A 16712-nucleotide genomic window follows, 5' to 3' on the forward strand; every position below is an offset into this window, starting at 1 on the left:
CAAAGAGCTGAGAACGGGCCTGACGTAACATACAGAGTGATTAAGGACAACTATTACATGAATAACATGTTTATAAAACCATCGGTGTCACTCCAATTCATTAAATCCATCGATCGTTCGATACGATAGCAACAGGCTAAACGATAGGTATGCTAACGTGACAAACACAAATGAGGAGCTGAGAACGGGCCTGACGTAACATATAGAGTGATTTAGGACAACTATTACGCAAATAAAATGTTTATAAAACCATCGGTGTCACTCCAATTCATTAAATCCATTGATCGTTCGATACGATAGCAACAGGCTAAACAATAGGGATGCTAACGTGACAAACACAAACGAAGAGCTGAGAATGGGCCTGACGAAACAGAGTTATTAAAGAAAACGATTACATGAATAATACGTTTATAAAATCATCGGTGTCACTCCAATTCAGTAAATCCATCGATCGTTCTTTGTCAACAATGGGTGCGCGCGGCTGAGGGCGCTTGCACTTCAAAATATTCCACAGGCTCATATAACGATAGATAAACTATATTTCAAATAACTTTAATATAAGCAATAATATTATCAAACCATCCGTGCACTTCAAATCCATTAAATCCATCGATCAAATTCCTCGTCCTTTGTCAACATCGCCGTGCGTGCGCCTTGATGTCAGCCTCATCTTTATTCCACAGATCTAGGATATAACTATATTGTAGCGTTAACAAAGTGCAAGGATCGACGTGGGTTTGGTAAACGGCTTTTTATTAAACAAAACAAACTTCCAAGCGTGTGGCGGCGTGGACTTCCAGACACGAGAGCTCCATGGCATAGGACCGGGCGTGCGTAATGGCCATGTGCAAGCCCCATGCACCGTTCGCGGACAGCCACTCGGCCGAGCTCCGGCCCCCGACTCAGTCGAGTAGGACCGAGCGTGCGTAAAAGCCATAATAGTTTTTCAAACCTTCTATGTCACTCCAAATCCTTAATTCCTTCAAACTCTTTGTCCTCCGTGTCACTTAGAAATGATCACCGCTAATGACGCCGGTAGTCCTTACGTGGGTACGTTTGTCCTTTATGTAAACAATCGCCGCGCCGCGCCGTGCCACTGACGTCACTTGAAATAGTAATCCATTGGTACATCACGGTTCTCCAAACTTTCTTTCTGCTGCTCGATTACTGTTTTCAGCTGCATATTTTACAACTTGAAGTTTGTAACCTGCAAAATATGAGTTTCTTTTTGGTGCCATTTTTCTTGAGCCCACCCAGTTGATAAGTCACGGCCAACGGTGAAATTTAGAGCGCCCTCATCCAGTTTCGTCTGAAAATATAATTTTTTTCAGATGTAGTTTTTTGTTTTGTTTATTTGGTTATTTTATCAAAGTCAAAGTCTGCTTTATTGTCGATTTTTTTTTTCATATACCAAGACACACAAAGAGATTGAAATTGCGTTCCCACTATCCCTCGGTGAGATAGTACACATATGCATACAAGCAACACAAAAAAAACCCCAAGAAGGCACAAACAATGAATAAATAAGAGTGTTGAATAAATGATAAATAAACAAATAATAATAAATAATAATAAATATAAGAGGAGCAAAAATGGAGCAAGTGTACATACAGCAGACAGTGGACTTGGATATGGTGCTTTAAAGGGTTAATTGCTTTATTTGATGTTTTCTCTATTTTTCATGTTTTGAATATGTTCAAGATAAAGATATAAAAGCATGTGAAGAGATCTACTATACTAAAAATAACATGGGAAGTGGTCAACTATACTTGTAAGTAAGTGATGTCTTAATGATCAAGTAAAAATTTGTGAAAAAAAACAAGGACAAGTTGAATAAGGAGTTTGCATTATTGGTTGGAGCACTGTGCACCAAGAATCAACCCTCAAACCTTTTTTTGAGCATCAAGAGAGCGGTAAGGTCAACAATAATACACAATTGGTTTGCAACCAATAATGCAAACTACTTATTCAACTTCTCCAACCAATTGTGCATTATTGTGGACCTCGCCGCTCTCTTGATGCTCAAAAAAAGGTCCACAAACACACAGTGCTCCAACCAATAATGCAAACTCCTTATTCAACTTGTCCTTGCACAGCATGAAGTGAACTAGAAGCCACACTTCTAACTGTGACTTCTTAGAAGTTAGAAATGGGTAAATTCTGGTTTCTGGTTTTGAGTGGAAGAGAGGGGTCAGGTCGTCACCTCCAGCCTTGCTCTACGTTGATGCATTATTGGTTGGAGCACTGTGCACCAAGAATCACCCCTCAAACCTGTTTTTGAGCATCAAGAGAGCGGTAAGGTCCACAGTGCACAGTGCTCCAACCAATAATGCAAACTCCTTATTCAACTTGTCCTTGCACAGCATGAAGTGAACTAGAAGCCACACTTCTAACTGTGACTTCTTAGAAGTTAGAAGTGGGTAAATTCTGGTTTCGATTGAGTTGCTGATGCTGTGCAAGGACAAGTTGAATAAGCAGTTTGCATTATTGGTTGGAGCACTGTGTTTGTGGACCTTGTGGTCAGGTCGTCACCTCCAGCCTTGCTCTATGTTGATGCAAATTTTTAAGTAATGCTCAACGTCAATAGGTCGTTACATTCAACCTGGTATGTAGGTCGAAAACAGACAGGCCTCATTTGCATTGAGCAGGCAGGACCATATAAATACGACTGGCCTCATTGCAGTTTGCATTATTGGTTGGAGCACTGTGCACCAAGAATCACCCCTCAAACCTGTTTTTGAGCATCAAGAGAGCGGTAAGGTCCACAGGTTTACATATTCTTAGTAAAGTATTAAGCAATTAACAGTAAGGGTAGACAACCTATTTGATAAAAAAGTAGAATAGAATAGAGTGCCCTTTATTGTCGTTTTACAACACAATGGTGCAATGAAATTGCGGCTACTTTCTGGTGAAAAACATAACGAACATAAAAAAAGTATGAAGGAAGTCTAAGAATGAACGTGAAAGATCTTATTTACAGTATGCACAATGCAAGTATTTATATTATCATGAATGAAGTATGTACATGAAGTAAATAATAAATAGTTATTGCACGTAGCAGTGTTAGTCTGTATGTAAAGGTGCATTGGTGTTGTATAACAGGTTAATGTTTTTCCCTGCTTGCAGTCAATTTTGACAGAAAATGAGACCAAGAAGGATCTGCCCTGAAAAGGAAGCCTTGGAGTTCATTTCTGCTGATAAAGATAAACCCACATTTCCAAAAAGAATAATCAACAAAGAGAAAGGTATGTTATCACATTAGAATTTAAGGCTCTATACGGGTCTGCTATGAAAAACGTTTTTTTTTTTTTTTTTTTATCATACTATAATTAAATGTAAATACTCACATTTTTCAGGTTATGGAATAATTGCCACCAAAAACATGGAGGCAGGAGAGTTCTTGCTTGAATACGTTGGAAGGCACGTGACAGGTTCAGAAGGAGAAGCCCTGTTCAAACAATACTCAGAAACAGATGCAGCATTTCTGTATTTTTACTCTTTCCGGGGACAGATTTTCTGGTAAGAACAATTGAATGAATCATTTAGTTATAGATGCTTCAGCTATGTTTGATAATATCGCTGAAATGCAACAAAGACTAAATAAGTGCAATAAATCCCCTATACAGCGTGGATGGCAGCAAGCACACAGCAAGACTTGGAAGATTCATAAATGATGATCACATAAAGCCAAACAGCAAAATTAGAATAGTAAGTAACAATATATATGTATAAACTGTTGAAACCGTCAGACAGAAAAAATACTGTTAATGACTGTAATTCCTACTATTTATTGTCTGTGCCTATATGACCAACAGATACTGGATAAACAGAAAAAAACACATCTGTATGCTTTTGCAATCACAAAAATAAACAAAGGAGAAGAAATTGTGTACGACTATGGGGACACCAACTGTCCATGGCGACAGGTATGTATAACAGTATGTGTGTGTTTTATATATATATATATATCTTCCCATGGGCTCACCACCTGTGGGAGGGGCCGAAAGGGTCGGGTGCAATGTGAGCTGGGCGGCAGCCAAAGGCAGAGACCTTGGCGGTCTGATCCCCGGCTGCAGAAGCTGGCTCTTGGGACATGGAATGTCACCTCTCTGGCTGGAAAGGAGCCCGAGCTGGTGTGCGAGGCAGAAAGATTCCGACTAGATATAGTCGGACTAGCCTCCACGCACAGTTTGGGTTCCGGTACAAGCCCTCTCGAGAGGGGCTGGACTCTCTTCCACTCTGGAGTTGCCCACGGTGAGAGGCGTCGAGCAGGTGTGGGTATACTTATTGCCCCCCGGCTGGGCGCCTGCACATTGGGGTTCACCCCGGTGAACGAGAGGGTAGCCTCCCTCCGCCTTCGGGTGGGGAGACAGGTCCTGACTGTTGTTTGTGTCTATGCACCAAACGGCAGCTCAGAGTACCCACCCATCTTGGGGTCCCTGGAAGAAGTGCTGGAGAGCGCTCCTTCTGGGGACTCCATCGTTCTACTGGGTGACTTCAATGCTCACGTGGGCAATGACAGTGAGACCTGGAAGGGCGTGATTGGGAGGAACGGCCCCCCTGATCTTAACCCGAGCGGTGTTCTATTGTTGGACTTCTGTGCTCGACACGGATTTTCAATAATGAACACCATGTTCAAACATAAGGGTGTCCATGTGTGCACTTGGCACCAGGACACCCTAGGCCGCGGTTCGATGATCGACTTTGTAGTCGTGTCATCGGATTTGCGGCCGCATGTTTTGGACACTCGGGTGAAGAGAGGGGCGGAGCTGTCAACTGATCACCACCTGGTGGTGGGTTGGCTCCGATGGTGGGGGAAGATGCCGGTCCGGCCTGGCAGACCCAAACGCTCTGTGAGGGTCTGCTGGGAACGTCTGGCAGAATCTCCTGTCAGGAAGAGCTTCAACTCCCACCTCCGGCAGAGCTTTTCCCACGTCCCGGGGGAGGCGGGGGACATTGACTCTGAGTGGACCATGTTCCGCGCCTCCATTGTTGAGGCGGCCGACCGGAGCTGTGGCCGTAAGGTTGTTGGCGCCTGTCGTGGCGGCAATCCCCGAACCCGCTGGTGGACACCGGCGGTAAGGGATGCCGTCAAGCTATTTGGCCTGCGGGACTCCGGAGGCAGCTGACAGGTACCGGATGGCCAAGCGGAACGCGGCTTCGGCGGTTGCTGAGGCAAAAACCCGGGCGTGGGAGGAGTTTGGTGAGGCCATGGAGAATGACTTTCGGACGGCTTCGAGGAAATTCTGGTCCACCATCCGGCGTCTCAGGAGGGGGAAGCAGTGCAACGTCAACACTGTTTACAGTGGGGATGGCGTGCTGCTGACCTCGACTAGGGACGTCGTGAGTCGGTGGGGAGAATACTTCGAAGACCTCCTCAATTCCACCTACACGCCTTCCATTGAGGAAGCAGGGCCTGGAGACTCTGAGGCGGATTCTCCAATCTCTGGGGTCGAAGTCACTGTGGTAGTTAAAAAACTCCTCGGTGGCAAGGCCCCGGGGGTGGATGAGATCCGCCCGGAGTTCTTAAAGGCTCTGGATGTTGTGGGGCTGTCATGGCTTACACGCCTCTACAACGTTGCGTGGGCATCGGGGACAGTGCCTCTGGATTGGCAGACTGGGGTGGTGGTTCCCCTCTTTAAGAAGGGGGACCGGAGGGTGTGTTCCAATTACAGGGGAATCACACTCCTCAGCCTCCCTGGTAAGGTCTATTCAGGGGTGCTGGAGAGGAGGGTCCGTCGGGAGGTCGAACCTCGGATTCAGGAGGAGCAGTGTGGCTTTCGTCCTGGTCGTGGAACAGTGGACCAGCTCTACACCCTCGGCAGGATCCTCGAGGGTGCATGGGAGTTCGCCCAACCAGTCCACATGTGTTTTGTGGACTTGGAGAAGGCGTTCGACCGTGTCCCTCGGGAGGTTCTGTGGAGGGTGCTTCGGGAGTACGGGGTGCCGAGCCAACTGATAAGGGCGGTTCGGTCCCTGTATCACCGATGCCAGAGTCTGGTCCGCATTTCCGGCAATAAGTCGGATTCGTTCCCAGTGAGGGTTGGACTCCGCCAAGGCTGCCCTTTGTCACCGATTCTGTTCATAATTTTTATGGACAGAATTTCTAGGCGCAGCCAAGGCGTTGAGGGGGTCCGGTTTGGGGACCTCAGCATCGCGTCTCTGCTTTTTGCAGATGACGTGGTGCTGTTGGCTTCTTCAGGCCGTGATCTCCAGCTCTCGCTGGAACGGTTCGCAGCCGAGTGTGAAGCGGTCGGGATGAGGGTCAGCACCTCCAAATCCGAGTCCATGGTCCTCGATCGGAAAAGGGTGGAATGCCCTCTCCGGATCGGGGATGAGATCCTGCCCCAAGTGGAGGAGTTCAAGTATTTTGGAGTCTTGTTCACGAGTGAGGGGAGGATGGAGCGTGAGATCGACAGGCGGATCGGTGCAGCGTCGGCAGTAATGCGGACCCTGTACCGGTCCGTTGTGGTGAAGAGAGAGCTGAGCCAAAAGGCAAAGCTCTCAATTTACCGGTCGATTTACGCTCCTACCCTCACCTATGGTCACGAGCTATGGGCCGTGACCGAAAGAACGAGATCTCGGATACAAGCGGCCGAAATGAGTTTTCTCCGCAGGATGTCCGGGCTCTCCCTTAGAGATAGGGTGAGAAGCGCGGTCATCCGGGAGAGACTCGGAGTAGAGTCGCTACTCCTCCACGTTGAGAGGAGCCAGATGAGGTGGCTCGGGCATCTTATCAGGATGCCTCCTGGACGCCTCCCTGGGGAGGTGTTCCGGGCATGTCCCACCGGTAGGAGACCCCGGGGACGACCCAGGACGCGCTGGAGAGACTATGTCTCTCAGCTGGCCTGGGAACGCCTTGGGATCCCCCGGGATGAGCTGGATGAAGTGGCTGGGGAGAAGGAAGTCTGGGAGTCCCTCCTAAAGCTGCTGCCCCCGCGACCCGACCCCGGATAAGCGGAAGAAGATGGATGGATGGATATATATATATATAATTGTTATTAAATTAGGCGGCTCGGTGGCGCACTGGGTAGCACGTCCGCCTCACAGTTAGGAGGGTGCGGGTTCGATTCCACCTCCGGCCCTCCCTGTGTGGAGTTTGCATGTTCTCCCCGGGCCCGCGTGGGTTTTCTCCGGGCACTCCGGTTTCCTCCCACATCCCAAAAACATGCTTGGTAGGCCGATTGAGCACTCCAAATTGTCCCTAGGTGTGAGTGCGAGTGCGGAGGGTTGTTTGTCTCTGTGTGCCCTGCGATTGGCTGGCAACCGGTTCAGGGTGTCCCCCGCCTACTGCCCGTCGATGGCTGGGATAGGCTCCAGCACGCCCGCGACCCCCGTGGGGACTAAGCGGTTCAGAAAATGGATGGGTGGATGGATGTTATTAAATTAAATAAACAAAAGTACTGCATGCCTTTACATGCAGATTCTGGTATTGACTAATAATTTATTTTTATTATAGTTAAAATTACATGATATATCACATGTCAAGGGAACATAAATTGTTTTTTATACTCACAATGATAGAAACTTACTTCAAATGAGGGATTTCATGCTGTAAACATGGATTATAAAATGTAATTGTCGGTGAATCAAGATGTTTGTCATGATTGAGGCTTATCAAAATCTTCATGCTAAGCTGTACATCTGGAATGTATCCGTATGTGCAAAACATGTAAATTTACCAAAATGTTTAACTCTTACTTTAAATATCTTTACAGGTCACAACTCAAACTGAAAATTGTTATTTCATAACCCCAGATGTGTCGGAAATTACTGGCAATGACCTGGTGGATTCAGCTTCTCCCATTGAAAAGGAACCATCTGTGTCTGAAATGGTAAGAAGTGGTTTAATACATTATTTTCTATGAGAAAAGTATTGAGGATATTGACACAGTTTATTGTTTGCAAGGTACATACGTTGTGTGTCTATTTCAGACCAGTGTGCAACAGCTTTCCCTTCCCTTGGATATCTCTGATGCTACTGATGATGATGATGATGAGGATAAAGATGAACAAAAAGATGAGGACTATATTGAAGAAGAAGAGGACGATGATGATGATGATGATGAAGAGGAGGAGGAAGATGACGATGAAGAAGCAGAAAAGGGAGGGATCTACAAAGAGCCACCTTCCAAAATCCCAAGGAAACAGGTTTCCCTTGAGCTGGACATGTCAGATAAGAAAGAACAGCTTGCAGAAGTGTCAAACTCGTTAAAACCCCTAAAGGCAGTAAATTATAATGGTAATGGTAGCGACATTCAACGAGGTATTCATGTTAAAATGTCCTCAAACACTGCCCATCATCGTGTCTATGATAAGAGGAATTACTGCCTTTATTGCGAGAAACCTTTTGCAAAAATTGCAAGGCATCTGATGCAGAAACATTGCGATAAACCTGACATAGCTAAGGCACTGATGCATAAGAAAGGCTCAAGCCAGCGTAATTGTTTATTGACCAAAGTGAGGAATCAAACTACCAACATAACTGTGAAGTACTAGCATCTGGAAATGTACAAATCGTGCCAAGAAGGCAAGCAACAAATCCCTCAACAGCTGCAGACTATTTGCCATGCAAGTTTTGCTTTGCTATGTATGTCAAATCTGACATCTGGCGACATATCAAAATTTGCAAATTGCGAGTGAAAGAAGATGGACCAGTGAGGAGAAAAGTTCAAGCTGCTTGCTCCATGTTGTTGCCCACTGACACCTCCATTTCCATCGGACTAAAACTGGTTCTTGGAGACATGACATATGATCATGTTACTCAAGTGGTGAAAAGTGACACGCTGATAATCTCACTGGGAGAGAGGATGTTTCTAAAAAATGGCGAGTCTAGCCGATATCGGGCAGACATGCGCAATAAGATGAGGGAACTTGCCAGACTTGTCCTAGAGGCAAGGGAAATCGACAAAGACATTGTCTTTCTGAAGGATTTAATCCACCCAGGGAAGTTCAACACTGTACTCAAGGCTGTGAAAAGTATGAATGGGTTCAATGACTTGACAAACAGATATGCCGTTCCTTCAACACCGGTGAAACTGCGCTATTCCCTTGTTACGGTGGCACAGATTTTGCAAGGAGAGGCTCTACGTCAACAGGACCACGGCTTACAGGAAAGAGCAGATCAATTCCTGCGATTAATCGAAATGGAGTGGTCAACGCTTGTGTCATCCAATGCTCTGAAAACACTTTATCGGAAGAAATGGAACAACCCCCAAACACTGCCCTTATCCGAGGACATCAAAAAGCTTCGTGATCATCTGAAATGCCTTGAAGAAGCTAACAAAAAAGCACTCATCGACCATCCATCGACAAAGGCATGGAGTGAACTGTCTCAAATAACTCTGACACAGCTTATTATATTCAATCGGCGTCGTGAAGGAGAAGTGTCGCGGATGGAGTTGAAATCATACCTGGACAGAAACAAGAAGAGCATGCAGGATGACATTCTGAACAGTCTATCCCCTTTGGAGAAGAATCTGTGCAATCATCTCACCAGGGTAGAAATAGAGGGAAAAAGAGGCCGCAAAGTTCCAGTGTTGTTCCCTCCTGATGTCAAGGAATCTGTGGATCTTCTCCTCAAAACAAGGGAAGAGGTTGGGATTGCCCCAAACAACCCCTACATCTTTGCCCGCACCCATTTTGGTTCTGAGGGGAATATTCGTGGATGCGATACTCTAAAAAGATTTGCAGAGGCCTGTGGAGCAGAACGGCCAGAAAATATAACGTCCACAAAATTGCGAAAACATGTGGCTACTGTTTCACAGCTGCTAAATCTATAAAGCCATGAGCTTGATCAGCTGGCAACTTTCATGGGCCATGATATTGAAGTCCATAGGGAATACTACAGACTGCCTGAAGAGACCTTGCAAACAGCAAAAGTCAGTAGACTCCTCTATGCCATGGAAAGTGGAGTGGGGCAATTCAAAGGACAGACCTTGGAGGGCTTAATGCCAAACATAAACTGTAAGTATAGGGTTTCAATAACTTGCTACACTTATTACTAAACAAAGCAAAGGAAAATGACTTTTAGTGCACAAGTATTGATTTAAAATATTTAGTTTCAGCTGAAGAGGAGCCGGATGACTCTGAGAGGAAGGACATTCCGTCTGAGAGGCCCACTCTCAAAAGTCAAGAAAGTAAGTTTTCACTGAATATTCATTCATTATTTACATCTGCATTGTGACTTTCAATCACAATAAGTGCAAACGTCTTATCGTTGATCATGTGATTCCAGAAAACTCAGAGGAAGGTAAAGAAACAGTTGCTACTTCAAGAGAGGCAGTTGGGGGACAGCCATCTAAACAAAAGGGTGTGTTAGTGTAGTGACTCTAAAATATATTGTCTCCTTGAAATCAAACACTTTGTTTGACATTTGTTAACAAGGAAAATGGATGACTAATAATGCCTGTGTAATGTGCTTGTTTAAGAAGATTGAATGATAATCATTTCCATCCATCTATTTATTCACTTTCTTACTTTCTTTGTTTATTTACAGTGAAATCCAGAATACCCTGGTCAAAGACAGAAAAAAACATTATCCAATGTCATTTGAAGCAGTTCCTGACAGAAATGAGGGTTCCTCGAAAGGAAGACTGTGAAAAATGTTTAAATGAAAATCCATCACTCAAAGATCATGGACGAGACTGGAAAGCCATAAAATTCTTTGTACACAACAAAATTGCATCCTTAAGGAGAAATGTGTAATAAATGAGTGCTAAGTTTGTCTCTCTCTGTCTCTTTCCACCCAACCGGTCAAGGCAGATGGCCACCCACCTGCAGTCAGGGTTTGTCCGAAGGTTCTTCCCGTTTTACCTTCCCTCCGTTGCAAAGTGCTTACTCATCGGGGGGGGGGGGGGGGGTTATTGGGTCTCTGAGTATAAAAAATATATAGTTTGGTCTTAACCAGGTCTATCATGTCAAACAGTGCTTTATTTTACTTAGTGTAACATTATTTTATTTTTTTTTGGGGGGGGGGTGAAAGTCAGATGTGTTCTTTTTTTACAGTAAGAAAAAAAATGAAACACTCACCCAAACAGTGTGAGTCTAAATTTAGTTTTGGAGTCTTGGACTTTTCCTAAAACTGAAGAAATAAAAGGAGCATGCAGTGAATACATTGGATAACAGGTGATTGGCTATGGGTTTTGCCGTGAGGCGCGGATAGCACGCTTTCCTAATTGTGGACCAAATCCAACAACCAGCGTGATTGATATTTCCAGTGACTGGGAATTCTGGAGAACCATTTAGTCGACTAAGACTAGAATTTATATTTAGTCGACTAAAACTAGACTAAGACTAAAAGAGTCCAGATGACTGAAATAAAACTAAGACTAAATAGCATTGTAGTCTAACGACTAAATACACACTTGCAATTAACACTGTTGTACATAAAAGTCCCCTCTTCAATATGTAAAAATTGATCCATACATTTTCTGTGCCATTTTGTCGCAATGGCGGTCACGGGCGTGCTGGAGCCTTTCCAGCAGTAGGCGGAAGACACCCTCAACCGGTTTCCAGCCAATCGCAGGGCACACAGAAACAACCAACCATCCGCACTCGCAGTCCCACCTAGGGGAAATTTGGAGTGCTCAATCGGCTTTATCAAGCATGTTTTAGGGATGTGGGAGAAAACCGGAGTACCCGGAGCAAATCCATGAAGCCTCGGAGAGAACATGCAAATAGGGAGGGTCAGCGGGGGAATTGAACCGGCACCCTTCTAACATAACACATGCTAACATATGTAAAGATTTTACGATGCAAATGTCCCCTCTTCAATATATAAACTTTGCGCAAGTCCCCTCTACGATAGGAAGACATCGCACCAGCAAAAAATGAAATGTCGGAAAAGTGCCCTATTCAATAAGTATAAATCAGCTTGAAATTCAATAAAGCAGAGTGTGTAATATTTTGTTTGTCTTGAACATTTTACAATGCACATGTCCCCTCTTTAATATATAAACTTCGCGCAAGTCAACCTCTATGATAGGATGACATTGTACCAGCAAAAATAACATGTCAGAAATGTCAGGTATGTACATTATTTGTATGGACAGAAAAGTGCCCTATTCAGTCTGCAAAAATCAGCTTGAAAGCAGAGTGTGTAATATTTTGTTTGTCTGAACATTTTACAATGCACACGTACCCTCTTTAATATATAAACTTCGCACAAGTCAACCTGTCTTGACAATGTACCAGCAAAAATGAGATGTCGGAAATGTCAGCTATATGCATTATTTGTATGGACAGAAAAGTGCCCTATTCAGTATGAAAAAAAATCAGCTTGTAAGCAGAGTGTGTAATATTTTGTTTGTCTGACATTTCACAATGCGCATGTCCCCTCTTTACTATATAAACTTCGCGCAAGAAATGTCAGAAATTGATATTTTTGCAAAAATTATAAAACTTCACCAAATAGTTTCAGACATGATTCTGACAAGATTTAAAGCATAAAAAAGTGGGGACTCAAAAAAATGTCTCCACCTCACCCAGGGGCCCCTGTTCGTGGGTGTGTTAACAATGGAGTGTGAATACGACGTGTGTGGAATACACCGTGTAGAAACGTGTGGAACAGCAGAAGCAGTGATTTCCACACTCACACACTTTTTGGTCCCCTTTTTGCAAAAATTATAAAACTTCACCAAATAGTTTCAGACATGATTCTGACAAGATTTAAAGCATAAAAGAGTGGGGACTCAAAAAATGTCCCCCACCTCACCCAGGGGCCCCTGTTCGTGGGTGTGTTAACAAGGTAATGTACCCGCTTACATCTGTCTGCCGGAACACACACACACACACACACACACACACACACACACACATTTACATACACGTACGACTATAGTAACTATCACCCGCAGGTCCTCTTAATGTGCAGGAAACAGACGTGCACACACAGACACACACATAGACACAGACTTAGGCACATATATTTCAAGATGGCGGCGCGTGCACATGCAGCGGCCACTCTCTGTCCCGTCAGTACGGTGATTTGTTCGTCTAATGAGTGTTCGTCCGACAGTCTTATGTGTTCGTCTCGTCGTGCTTTATCGTGCTACAAGTACAGCAGGCAGGTTCTGCTCGACATCGGCAGAAGTGGGTTTTGCGGCGTTCTGGACTTTGAAGCGTCGACATTAAAGGCGCTCGGACTGCTACGTCCTGAAACGTCGCCGACCTCACCCGCTATTCCTCCCCCGGTTGGGAGCCGTCGGAAACGGTGTGCGAGGAGGCAGAAGAGGGGCAAGCGCGGAGGCGTCCGGGCCAGGCTGTCGGCCAACCCAGCACGCCCGGCGGTGCCCTCCATTCTTCTGGCGAATGTTCGATCGCTGGACAACAAAATGGATTACGTTCGCCTGCTGAGGTCTACGAACCGGACGGTGCGGAACTGCTGTGTGCTCGTGTTCACCGAGACCTGGTTGAGTGACAACATTCCGGACTCTGCCGTGCATCTGGAGCGGCTAGCGTGCTATCGGGCGGACCGTGCCATTGTACGAGGGGGAAAGTCGCGAGGAGGTGGAATATGCGTCTACATCCGAGAAGAATGGTGCCGGGACTCTGTGGTGGTATGTAAGCACTGCTCGCCGCTTGTGGAGTTTGTGATCATTAAGTGCCGTCCTTTTTATCTGCCGAGGGAATTTACCGCGATTCTGCTAGTCACGGTATACATCCCGCCTTCCAATATCGAAGGCGACAGGATCGCGGCGCTTGGTGAACTGTACCAGGCTGTCAGTGAACAGCAAACAGCGCACCCTGACGGTTTCTCCATCTTCGCTGGAGACTTCAATCATGCCAACCTGAAGTCTGTTTTCCCGAGGCTTCACCAGCATGTTACTTTTCCGACACGTGGAGACAGCTTCCTGGACCTAGTCTACTCAGCGCAAAAGGGAGCTTTCAAAGCCAACCCCCTCCCCCATCTGGGGCTTTCTGACCATCTCACCGTTTTGCTTTTGCCCGCATACAGACAATTGGTAAAGGCATCCAGACCGGTTCGGAGGCATGTTCGGGTGTGGCCTGAGGGTGCCTCCGATGCACTTCGTGACTGCTTCGACACCACTGACTGGGACTTGTTTACGCAGGCAGCCATCTACAACGCTTGGACGGACATAGAGGAGTATACTGACTCTGTTACCTCTTACATCCCGAAGTGCATCGATGATGTGACTTGCTCGAAATCCGTCGTCACTCGCGCGAACTGGAAGCTGTGGCTGACGGGGGCTGTCCTCAGACTGTTGAGGGCTAGGGACAAGGCTTTCAGAGCGGGGGATGAGGCTGGCTTGAGGACAGCGAGGGCCGACCTGTCCCGAGGCATCAAAGAAGCGAAGAAGGCGTTCTCGTGCAAGGTCTCCACACACTTCAAGGACAGCAAGGACGCACGTAGCCTTTGGCGGGGCATTCAGACCATCACGGACTACAAGCCCGCGCCGAGGAGCTGTGAGGGCGACGTCTGTCTGCTGAACGCTCTGAACTGCTTCTTTGCTCGCTTCGACGCCCAGAACAGCACTTGCCCGCTGAAGACCACTCCCCCTCCACACGAGCAGCCCCTGCGCCTCTCTGCCGACGGTGTGAGGAGGGCGCTTGCCGCTATTGACACCCGTAAGGCGGCGGGCCCTGACAACATCCCGGGTCGAGCGCTGAAGGACTGCGCAGGGGAGCTGTCGGGTGTCTTCACGGACATCTTTAACGTTTCCCTGCAGCAGGCCATCGTCCCCTCGTGTTTCAAGGCTGCCACCGTCGTTCCTGTGCCGAAGAAACCTGCACCGTCCTGCTTCAATGACTACCGCCCCGTGGCGCTGACGCCCATCATCATGAAGTGCTTTGAGCGGCTTGTCATGGAGCACATCAAGTCCGTTCTCCCCCCCACCATTGACCCTTTCCAGTTTGCGTACCGTGCCAAGCGGTCCTCTGAGGATGCCATCTGCTCTGCCCTCCACTCGGCCCTCACCCACCTGGAGAGAAAGGACTCATATGTGAGGTTGCTGTTTGTGGACTTCAGCTCTGCCTTCAACACCATTGTGCCGCAGCGACTCATCTGCAAACTCGACGAGCTGGGCCTCAGTACCTCCCTCTGCAACTGGCTACTGGACTTCCTCTGTCAGAGGCCTCAGGTGGTGCGTGTCGGCGCCAAAATCTCCGCCAGCATCACGCTGAGCACGGGGGCCCCCCAGGGCTGCGTGCTCGGTCCATTGCTCTTCACCCTGCTGACGTATGACTGCACTGCGACCTACAGCGACAACCGCATAGTGAAGTTTTCTGACGACACGATTCTGGTGGGTCTCATCACGAAGGGCGACGAGACTCGGTACAGGTCGGAAGTTGACCTTCTGACCACGAGGTGCAGGGACAACAACCTCCTGCTGAACGTCAATAAGACCAAGGAAATCGTTGTTGACTTCCGGAAGGGTCACACAACACACCTGCCGCTGATCATCGACGGTGCTGTGGTGGAGAGGGTGAGCTGCACCAAGTTCCTGGGGGTGCACATCAGTGAGGACCTCTCCTGGTCCGCAAACACCTCGTCACTGGTCCTGTCTACATTCTACCGTGGCACCATTGAGAGCGTCCTCACCAGTTGCATCGCTGTCTGGGGTGGTAACTGCACTGAACGGAACTTACATAGTGAATACGGTTGGTAAGATTATTGGTGCTTCGCTCCCCTCCCTGAAGGACATTTACACCTCCCATCTCGCCCGCAAGGCAACCTCGATTGCCAGAGATGTGAGTCACCCGGCTCACTCTTTGTTTGACCTTCTGCCCTCTGGGAAGAGGTACAGGAGCCTGCGCTCCCGCACCACCAGACTCGCCAACAGCTTCTTTCTCCAGGCTGTTTGGGCCCTGAACTCGCTACCCCATTCTGCGTAGCGTGCGGCACTGTTGCGCTATTTTCGGGAATGTCTGCTGTACGCGCACTTGCTCCTTTTTTTTTGCTCCTCTTATTTATTTATATATTTATTTGTTGTGTTATTTATTCTTTATTTATTCAGCACGCTTTTGTTATACTTGTTTACTTGTTTGTCTGTTGTGAGCCATGTCTTGTCACCGTGGGATAGGGGGGAACAAAATTTCGGTTTCTTCGTGTGTCTTTGGCATGTGGAGAAATTGACAATAAAGCTGACTTTGACTTTGACCTTGACTTTGACACACACAAACACACACAGACACACACACATAGACACACAGACTTAGGCACACACATACACACACACACAGACGATATGTCATGTAAAATGGCTTAACATTTAAAACTAGTATGCTCAGGATTTTACAGTATGAATAGACTAGTTGTTGGGGCCTAGGACTCTGTTGGCTACAAGTAGCACTTCACATTTTCTGAATTACCCCCGGGGATCAATAAAGTACCGACCGAACGACCGTGATGAATAGCTAGGGAATTAACGAGTGAGAGATGTTTAATGTTCAAAACATTGTTCCCACACTGCCACGTAAAAGAATTCCAAAAGTGAGTTTTTCAGCGCATTTTCCAGCATAGTAATGCAGCAGTACTTCACCAAATGCTTTAAATCAGAAGGAATTACGTCTCTTGCTAATGTGTAGATGATAATATTGTGAACAGTAGGTTGTTGTCAAAGCTTTTGGGAGCCACGTTGCTCGGGCACCACAGTGCGCGCACCTCTCTGCTCCTGCACAGCAGTCAAGACACCCAAGTGAGCAGGCAAACTAGCACCTCTCAATTATTATTTCTTCATGTGCAAGACTAA

General features: G+C 46.7%; 1 long non-coding RNA gene across 3 annotated transcripts; it reads left to right on the forward strand.

Annotated features, from left to right (window-relative positions):
* Positions 1 to 3446: 3446 nt before the first annotated feature.
* LOC148382160 (uncharacterized) lies at positions 3447 to 10726 on the forward strand. Of its 3 annotated transcripts, XR_015854233.1 has the most exons (6): positions 3447 to 3519; positions 3627 to 3708; positions 3816 to 3926; positions 9069 to 10139; positions 10238 to 10312; positions 10499 to 10726. It is a non-coding gene; the product is annotated as an uncharacterized LOC148382160 (long non-coding RNA). The 3 variants fall into 3 exon arrangements; XR_015854234.1 differs by lacking the exons at positions 3447 to 3519; positions 3627 to 3708; positions 3816 to 3926 and adding an exon at positions 7725 to 7835 and having other exon boundaries at positions 7936 to 9966; positions 10062 to 10139; XR_015854232.1 differs by lacking the exons at positions 3447 to 3519; positions 3627 to 3708; positions 3816 to 3926 and adding an exon at positions 7725 to 7835 and having other exon boundaries at positions 7936 to 10139.
* The last annotated feature ends 5986 nt before the right edge of the window (positions 10727 to 16712 follow it).

Source organism: Syngnathus floridae, chromosome 18 (assembly GCF_059516105.1).
Source record: "Syngnathus floridae isolate MCC-2025c chromosome 18, RoL_Sflo_1.0, whole genome shotgun sequence".
Taxonomy (NCBI): Eukaryota; Metazoa; Chordata; class Actinopteri; order Syngnathiformes; family Syngnathidae; genus Syngnathus; species Syngnathus floridae.